General features: G+C 36.4%; 2 pseudogenes; both read right to left on the minus strand.

Moving 5' to 3' along the window:
* Window positions 1-3,462: 3,462 nt before the first annotated feature.
* On the minus strand, window positions 3,463-5,167 carry LOC132176360 (cytochrome P450 71D11-like; annotated as a pseudogene).
* Window positions 5,168-6,568: 1,401 nt separating this feature from the next.
* Window positions 6,569-8,423, minus strand: LOC132174602 (cytochrome P450 71D9-like; annotated as a pseudogene).
* Window positions 8,424-9,015: the final 592 nt, after the last annotated feature.

Below are 9,015 nucleotides of genomic sequence, written 5' to 3' on the forward strand. Positions count from 1 at the left end.
CTTGGCCATTTGGGGGTGGCCTTTGGCCATGGGGGTGGCCAAGCCACCCCCATCTGGCCAAATGGGGTGGCTGAAACCACCCCCAACCGAGCCACCCCCTTGGAGCCAAGGGGGTGGCTCCCAATTGTTTTTCTTTTCTTTTTTTGTTTTTTTCAAAAATACATTTTTTTTTTTAATTTAAAAAAATAAATAAATAGGTGTCACGTGTCAACATTTGATTGGTCCACGTGGAATTTCGTTAAGTCAACTAACGGTCAACTGACGGAGGACTAACTTGGTCTATTATCAAAACCACATGGACCTCCTGTGATAAAAATGAAACCCCAAGAAGGAAAAAATAAAATTGGCAAATCTCAGGGGGTCTGAGGTATTTAACCCTTAAAAGTTAAACTTAAAAGTCATGAAACAACAATGGGAATGAAAATAATAATAATATTATTTAATTAATATTTAAATATTAAAAAAAATAAGGTCAAACTTCAAAATTTCGCCTAAGGCCCCCAAATACATTGAGCTGGCTTTGTGGGATTCACCTATTGAAAATGAGTTTGAGCTCACACGTGAAAGGGAAGTGTTAAAGTAATAATTAAGTGATTACATTTACTTATTCCTATAAGCTTAAGCTTTTGGAATAATTGTTAATTTAACATCTGTCAGTTATAAATTTTGGTCGAGAATTGGGATTTTTTAGGGTAGTACTCTTCGAGTGGTGTAGGGCGCTGAAAAAAGAGGGAGAAAATTTGAGCTAGTATAGACATCTAATTGATGAAACTAAGGGGGTTTTGAACTCTCTACATTGTTGGAAGGTCAACCATGTCTAGCGGACTCTGAATGGTGCGGCCAAACGGCTTGCAAAAGAAGCATTAAACCCATCAAAATCGATTCTTTCCTTTCAGCATAATGGATAGCGGATAGAGAGCAAGAAAGACACATTAAATTTGAAGAGGAGTTAACGTCGTTGATTACCTTAAAAAACTTAAATATGGTATTTGCCGGATCTTTTGTTAATGCGGCCAATTCTTTCGTGGCTTTGAATACACCAATACTCCCTCTGTTTTTGAATGATCATCCTTTGTTTCCAATTTTCTCGCCAGAATGATAGCATCTTGAACAAATTAACGTGCTATATTATTAGAATAATCGGCTACTTAAAGGATGTGATTAGAAAAATTAAAATCTTAGGTCAAATTTTTTTTTAAAGAAAAGGGATGCAGGTGCTTTGTGTGTGTGTGTTTTTTTTTTAAGAAGAATCTTTCATATTCATTCATTGAAAAAAGATCAAGACTCAAGAACATAAAGCTCTGATAAATTATATGTTCTAGACAGACTCAAATTAATACATAGGCAGCTCATATTCCCAACTTTTATTTCTCGGCTATAAGAGCAAAATTCACACGCCGAAACTAATCCTCCTTGACCCAAAAGTCAAGACAAAAACCTTTACTCCAAAGATCACTCATGAAAGCAGATCTAAGGAGAAGTCAAACTCTTATTAAAAAACAACAAAAAAACAATAAAAAACCAGCGGATGGAGGCAGTGTAGCATAAGCAAATGGATGGGCAAAGCAACTGGACTGATCGGAAAAAAAAAAAAAAAGAGGGGTAAGAAAGAAGAGGGGAGTAGGGGGAGGGGAAAGAGGAGGGAGCACGGTTTTTTCTTTCTAGGTTTTGTCTAAACCTAGGGCCGGCTTCTTTGTTCACTTTGTAGGTGCTTTGTGTTAGGGTGAATGCTAATGACAAATACATAGCTGTTTATTTTTTACTTTTTGCAAATCAAATAGGCTAATAACAACTTTTAGCCCCAAAATTAGCTCACAAACATTGCAGAAATGATTAAATCAAGTACCCACAAGCAAGATACTAAATTTTTACGTGAAAAACTCTTCAATGCAAAGGAAAAAATCATGAGACTTAGTTAAGTTGAATCTTTTATTATCAACAGTAATGGGTAAAAGTGGAGGAACCTAATCAGATAAACCAAAATCTACTTGGATCTCAATGACGTCATTTTGGGTAGGAAGAAGAAAATATGCAGAATCAGATAGTGCAAGCACTGCTTAGAAGGAAAAAAAGATGGTGCAATTAAGCACATATTTCCAACTCTCAGATAGCAGTCGCTATTGCTCTATGAGAAGGCTTGGCCTATTTTTCCATTTGATGTGATTGAAGCAATAAAGAATTTGTTTGCAAATGGTGTAAGCTTTTGGGAGAGGTAAATGTAACAATCATTACACTTGTTCCTAAGGTAAAGAGAAAGAGAAATGGAAAGCTAGATGCACTTTGAAAGTGGACATTAATTATGAAATTAAGAGAATTAATTGTATGACTTAATTGGGTTTCATCATTCATTGAGCTTTATAAAAAATTCTAGGAAATTTTCAAATTGATTAGTCATTTTAAGGTGTTAACGTAGATGTAGCTAGCGATTTTCCCTAAGTTGTTAAAACATTTCTAATGTTCCTTTGTCTACTTGGTTTCTTCAAAGGAAAAAAAAGATTTGCGTCAGCATGATAAATTGTCACCTTATCTCTTTGTTATATATAATGGAGGTTTTGACAAAGTTAATGACTAAGGCAGTGGAGGGAGCAAGTTTGTTCAAATTTCATCCCTAAGTACTCAAATTTACATATCACTCATTTTCGTTTTGCTGATTATTTCTTAATGTTAATCAGATGATGTGAAATCTTTAGCTGTTATTATTAAGGTGTTTGATCAGTTTAAGAGGCTAACAGGAAATATTCAGAAGAGTACTATTTTTCTATATTGGAGTTTCTAATGAAGTATGTTAGGTGTACAAAACTCTGCTTGTATAATCTCTTCATCACCTAAGTATTTGGTATGAAAAAAAAGATTTATATTTTGTAGTTTTTATGCTTATCGTCAGATGAACTTAATGACGTTCCTTGTTTGAAGCTCTAAAAAGCTTTGCGGCGCTCAATTGTTAGATGGCCGTCAAGTAACCGTCCTGACATCGGAGTCGTAATAAGTTTTGAGTAATGCTATAAAAAGGACTAGAGAGTTCTCATATTTAACACATTTCTTTTATATTTTGAGATGCTTGTTAGCATTTGTTTTTTAATTTGCAATTGAATGACTTATGCTGTCCAAGTGGAAGATTGTTGTATTTATTTCTTTTGTTTTTTTTGGCTTGGGCCATTTTTGGATACAGAAAAGAAGCCATACTCTCACCTATATAAAATAAAGATAGCCCAATAAATTCTATTATGAGTACTAGATTACTCCACATACAAAATACACTGTTTCTTTCTCTGACAGGTACCAACACAGAGGAAATCAAGCTGCTTGCTTAACTTAACACATCAATGAAGGGCCACAACAACTGAGGTGTACTTGTTTTTAACACAACTTCTTACACATGCTGTGAACTAAAAGAGAGTAAATTTTTCATAAATCTCACAGTTCATGCCTGTGATTACTCAACTGGCAAGGGATTATACATAATTAAGCAATTGGAATTAATTGCATATCATATTTTGTTCTTACTGTAACTCTAGAGAACTCAGTAATGTCCAATTCTTCATGCTTCATTCCAGTGGGAAGTTTCCAGTCAAAATGGTACAAAAGCAGTGCAAGTGGAACCTCAACACTAACCAGGCCAAATGCCATGCCTGGGCATATCCTCCTTCCAGCTCCAAATGGGATAAACTCAAAATTAGTCCCCTTGAAGCCAATAGAGCTATCAATGAATCTCTCTGGATCAAAAGTCTCAGGTTCAGTCCAATATCTGGGGTCTCTGCCAATTGCCCACGCATTCACAATGACTTTAGTTTTGACAGGAATTTTGTACCCATTAATTTCACATTTCTCTCTGCACTCTCTAGGAAGTAACAGAGGAGCAGGAGGGTGTAATCTCAGGGTCTCCTTAACAACAAGCTTCAAATATTTCATCTCATCAATGGCTGTTTCATCAACTCTCCCTTTTCTGTTAAAGACTTCTCTCACCTCTGCTTGTGCCTTCTTCATCACTCTTGGATGCTTTATCATTTCCGACATTGCACAGTTCAGGGTTGTGGCTGATGTCTCACTCCCGGTGGCAAAAATGTTCTGAAAGGTGTTAATCAATCACCACTTATCTCAAAAGCTTAAGTTTATGCTTATAGCAAGTGATGAATTTAATCATTTAATTTATATTTCATCACACCCTCTCACAATGGAGCTCAAACTTCAGTGTTTGAATTCAGAACATCAGCTTTGATATCACGTTAAATTACTGCTTATCCTAAAAGTTTAAACTAATAAGAAGAGATAAATGGATTGATGAAGAGGTTTGAATGGAATTATGTGGAAGTAGAAAAGCATGATATATCAGCAGAAGGTGAATGAGATTACCATGATTACAGCCTTGATGTTGTCGTTAGTTAAGGAAAACTCACTGTAACCATGCTCCTGAAATTTTAAGAGAACATCTACCAAATCTTCTGCTGTTGCTGCAGCCTCTCCTGCTCTTGTTGTTGCCTTTGCTTCTTTGTGTTCATTGATCATGTTCTCCATTATATGAGAAATACATCTGCAATATTGAAACCTTCAGCCAAATCAATAGATTCCTTCACAATTGATATGAATTTATCTTGCTCTTGGCATTTCTTTCCGAAGGCAGCCCTGGAAGTAATGCCAAATATTGTTGAAAACACTTTCTGGGTAAGATTGATTGGAGATCCAGCTTTCGAAGCAATCCATTTGATGAGACCTGACAGCTCTTCTTCTTCATTTGGTTGGGAAGATTCAAAGTGTTTTTGACTTAAAAGCTCTAGTATGCAAATTTTTCTTAATTGTCTCCAGTAATGACCATATGGTGCAAAGGCAATGCTTGTAGAATCATAAGACAGGATGGTTGAAGCTAGGATACTGGCCTTGATGCAAAGATGGAATCATGGGTTTTCATCACCTCTTTGGCAAGCTCTGGAGATGAAACAACAATGGTGGAAACTTCCCCCAGTCGAACATGTATCAAAGGTCCATGTTTCTTGGCTAAGTCTCTTAATGCACGGTGGGTAAGAGAGCCAATGAAGTGGTGCATGCTTCCTATTATAGGTAGCTTCGATTGCCCTGGGAGTAGATTTAAAGTCGATCTCTTCCCTTTTTTCTGGACCATTATAAACATCATGGTCATAAACAGGATTGGGAAGGATAACAATTGGAACTCCATGATACGTGACTTGGAGGGTTACTGCTCATAATGGTGACATTGCATCTCATATTTATGCATTCTGTGAAGCCTTAGTTCTAGTTAGAGCATCATTTGTAAAATATTCTTTTCTTATTTCAAGTACTTCGGTTTTCAACTTTCTAGGTTGGAAATATTCTCTCCTCATAATTTATGTTGTCTTCTACTATGTTGTAATCTTGCCACTTTTTAAAAGAGGAGCTTCTTATGTTGATGCTATCCTTACTATTGAAAAAATATGTGATTTTTACATGCTCAAAGAACACATGTCATTATTATAGAGTAGGTTGAAAGAATTTCTTCAACTCAGTTCGAAAAAAAATTTTGTCCTAAAAGAAAATGGACGTCAATCTCACTACACTTTAGCAGAAACGACTTCCACTTCACACTATTTTCATCCTTCTAGTTCTATCGGAGAAGCCGCTAACCAATTATTTTTATCGTCTCATTAAACTAACGACATTAAAAGTGACTATTGACTTACACAGTATCCAGTAAGTTGTGCCAAAGTGGCATAATTTTCCCATACGATGTTGCTGGTGAAGCATGTGAGGGTATGTATATTAGGAGGTATATATATCTCACACATGAATGGTTATCTCTTATATATATATATATATATATATATACACACACATTAATGTTGAAGTGATGTAATATTTAAATACACGAAAATCAAGGGATATAGCTGCAAAAAAACATTTTACAACATCCAATCCCTCTCTCCCCATATTTGTCTTTTAATGCCTTTCAACATTCAAAATTCTTTTTTTATGCATGCCTTCTAGATTTTACAACCTCTAAATCACTCCACGTCTCTCTCTGTTTTGTTTATTTTATATATCATTCTTCAGGTTAATTAGTGTGTTTTTGTTTGATTTCTATTTCGTAATTGAGTACTATTTATATTCAATAATAGCACAATCCTCTGCAAAAAATTGTAATGGGGCTTATTTACTGTATTTACATGTTCATATTTTTTTTGAAATTGCATAGGATTAAATTAAGAGTTTTTGAAATTTGAGGAGTCTTTTCAAAACAGGTGGTAGTTCAAGCAAAACAAAATAGCTGCTGACATATGCTGCTGGTTTTGGGACCATAGGGAGATCCTGACATATGCTGCTGGTTTGTCTTTGGCAGAACAAGATAGCTGTATGATGTTTTTAATGTACTTCACCTAGGCATGTAGCAGTTCTCTTGCTTCATATGTCACCAACACCCTATAGCATTTTTTAATACACTGGTCACCTTTATTAGCAATGCATTATTTAACTCAAAGAAATCCCATAACACATTGCAATAGATTTGTACATGATATGGCTATGATAAAGATCCAAAGAGCAATGAAACATCTATATATCTTCCATTCTTGAGCTTAATTATTCAACTGGCAACCGGATAATATGGAGTGGGAATCAAGTGCAGATCTCCTTTTCTTCTAGCTCTGAGGCCTGAGGTCTCAGCCATGTCCATGTCTTCATGCTTCATTCCATTAGGAAGTTTCCAATCAAAATGGTACAAAAACATTGCAAGTGCAAACTCAACACTGACAAGCCTAAATGTCATCCCTGGGCAAATCCTCCTCCCTGCTCCAAATGGGATAAATTCGAAATTTGTCCCCTTATAATCTATAGGGTTATCAAGGAATCTCTCTGGATCAAACTTCTCAGGTTCATTCCAATATTTGGGGTCTCTTCCAATTGCCCAAGCATTAACACTGACTTTAGTTTTGACAGGAATTTCATACCCATTAATTTCACACCTCTCTCTAGATTCTCTAGGAACTAGCAGAGGAGCAGGAGGGTGTAATCTCAGGGTCTCCTTAACAACCAACTTCAAATACTTCATCTCATTCATGGCTGTTTCATCGGCCTTCCCATTTCTATTGAAGACTTCTCTCACCTCAGTTTGTGCCTTCTTCATCACTGTTGGATTCTTAATCATTTCTGCCATTCCCCAATTCATGGTTGTGGCTGATGTCTCACTCCCAGCACTGAACATGTCCTGAAAGGGATCAATGAAGATTGAATCATGCACTTCCAAAAAAAAAAAAAAAATCCCTTTAAAGCAATAGAAAGAAAGATATCTGAGTGACTCCAAGTAGGTTCTGAGAGAAAGAAGAAAGAGAACACGAGAAGATAAAGATTTATGGGTTGTTTGGTATTAGACACGCACGTCCATCATTAGGGAAGAGCTCAAAAGAACTATATCTTGCTCTTATTTTTTGATGAAGTTTACGATACAAAAAAACTCGTATTTATAGGAAAATTGGGGTCGGTGAAGATAATGATAATTATGGTAATCATGATATCAGCAAAAGGTGAATATAATTACCAGGATTACAGCTTTGATGTTGTCGTTAGTTAAGGAAAACTCACTTCCACCATGCTCTTGAAAGGATAAGAAAACATCTACCAAATCTTCTATGGCTACAGCAGCCTCTCCTGATTTTGTTTTTGCCTTGGCCCCTTTATGTTCATTGATGATGTTTTCCAGCACCCTGTCAGCTACTTGATGCAACCTCTCAAGTTTTATCCTCATCCCACTGATCAGATGAAGCAGTTTAACAGAAGGAAAAACATCTGCAATTTCGAAACCTCCAGCCACCATAAAAACTTCCAGCACAGCCGACAGGAATTTGTCTTGATCTTTGCATTGCTTACCAAAGGCTGCCCTTGCAGTAATGATAGACATGGTTGAAAACAATTTCTCTGTGAGATTGATAGAAGATCCTGCTTTTGAAGCAATCCATTTGATGAGGTTTGACAGCTCTTCTTCTCTAATTGGTCGGAAAGTCCAACACGTTTTGAGCTTAAAAGCTCTAGCACACAAATTTTTCTTAGTTGTCTCCAGTAATTGCCATATCGAGCAAAGACAATGTCTGCAGAATCATAAGACATGATTTCTGAAGCTAGAATGCTAGGCCTTGTTGCAAAGTTAGAATCATGGGTTTTCATCACCTCCTTGGCTAACTCTGGAGATGAAACTGCAATGGTGGGAACTTCTCCCAGCTGAAGATACATGAGAGGACCATGTATCTTGGCAAGGTCTCTCAATGCACGATGGGGAAGAGAGCCAACCAACTGGTGCAAGTTTCCCATGATAGGAAGCTTCCATGGCCCTGGGGTAGATTTGAGGTTGAGTTGGTTTTGGATGATCTCTTGCTTATTTTCAGTGCTGCAAAGATAAAGAGAAAGAAGGTGAGCAGGATAGGAAAGGGGAACATTTGGAGCTCCATGTGAGCAAAGTAGCTAGTTAGAACTGTGGATGAGAATTACTGCTTCTCTCATGCATCCATATTTATGCCTTCTGTGGAGCCTTGGTATCTTGATTTCTGGTTTGTCTTCTACTTGATTGGTATCCTGCATTCTTCCTACTAGAAAAAGCAGCATATTGTTGATGCCCCTTCCCGGAGAAATGCTACATGCACTTTTAAGTGCTTACTCTTAGGTACATTTCTTGATATGATAGTAAAAATTACCATCAAATCCACAAAATTTAATAGTGATTTTCACTGTACTGCATGTAGCATTTCTCCATTCCCTGGCTACTTTGTCTTTGTGTTTGTTAAAATTTTTATTTTCTGTCTTTCAAAGCTTTAGTTTAGACCTCAATTATGAAATAGCTCAATTAACCAAACAAACGATTATTAAATTAATCGCCACATATATTACCACCACAATGAGAGTAAGCAAAAATAAATAACACAAAGATTTGGTGAGGAAGTATAAACTTTTTTGAGTAACTCTTCGAAAAGTAAAACCATTATAGGAGCCAGCAACTCCAAATGCATCTACTATAAAAGGCTTATGTTGTAGGTTTTCTACTTA

This window comes from Corylus avellana, chromosome ca3, assembly GCF_901000735.1.
Source record: "Corylus avellana chromosome ca3, CavTom2PMs-1.0".
Classification (NCBI taxonomy): Eukaryota; Viridiplantae; Streptophyta; class Magnoliopsida; order Fagales; family Betulaceae; genus Corylus; species Corylus avellana.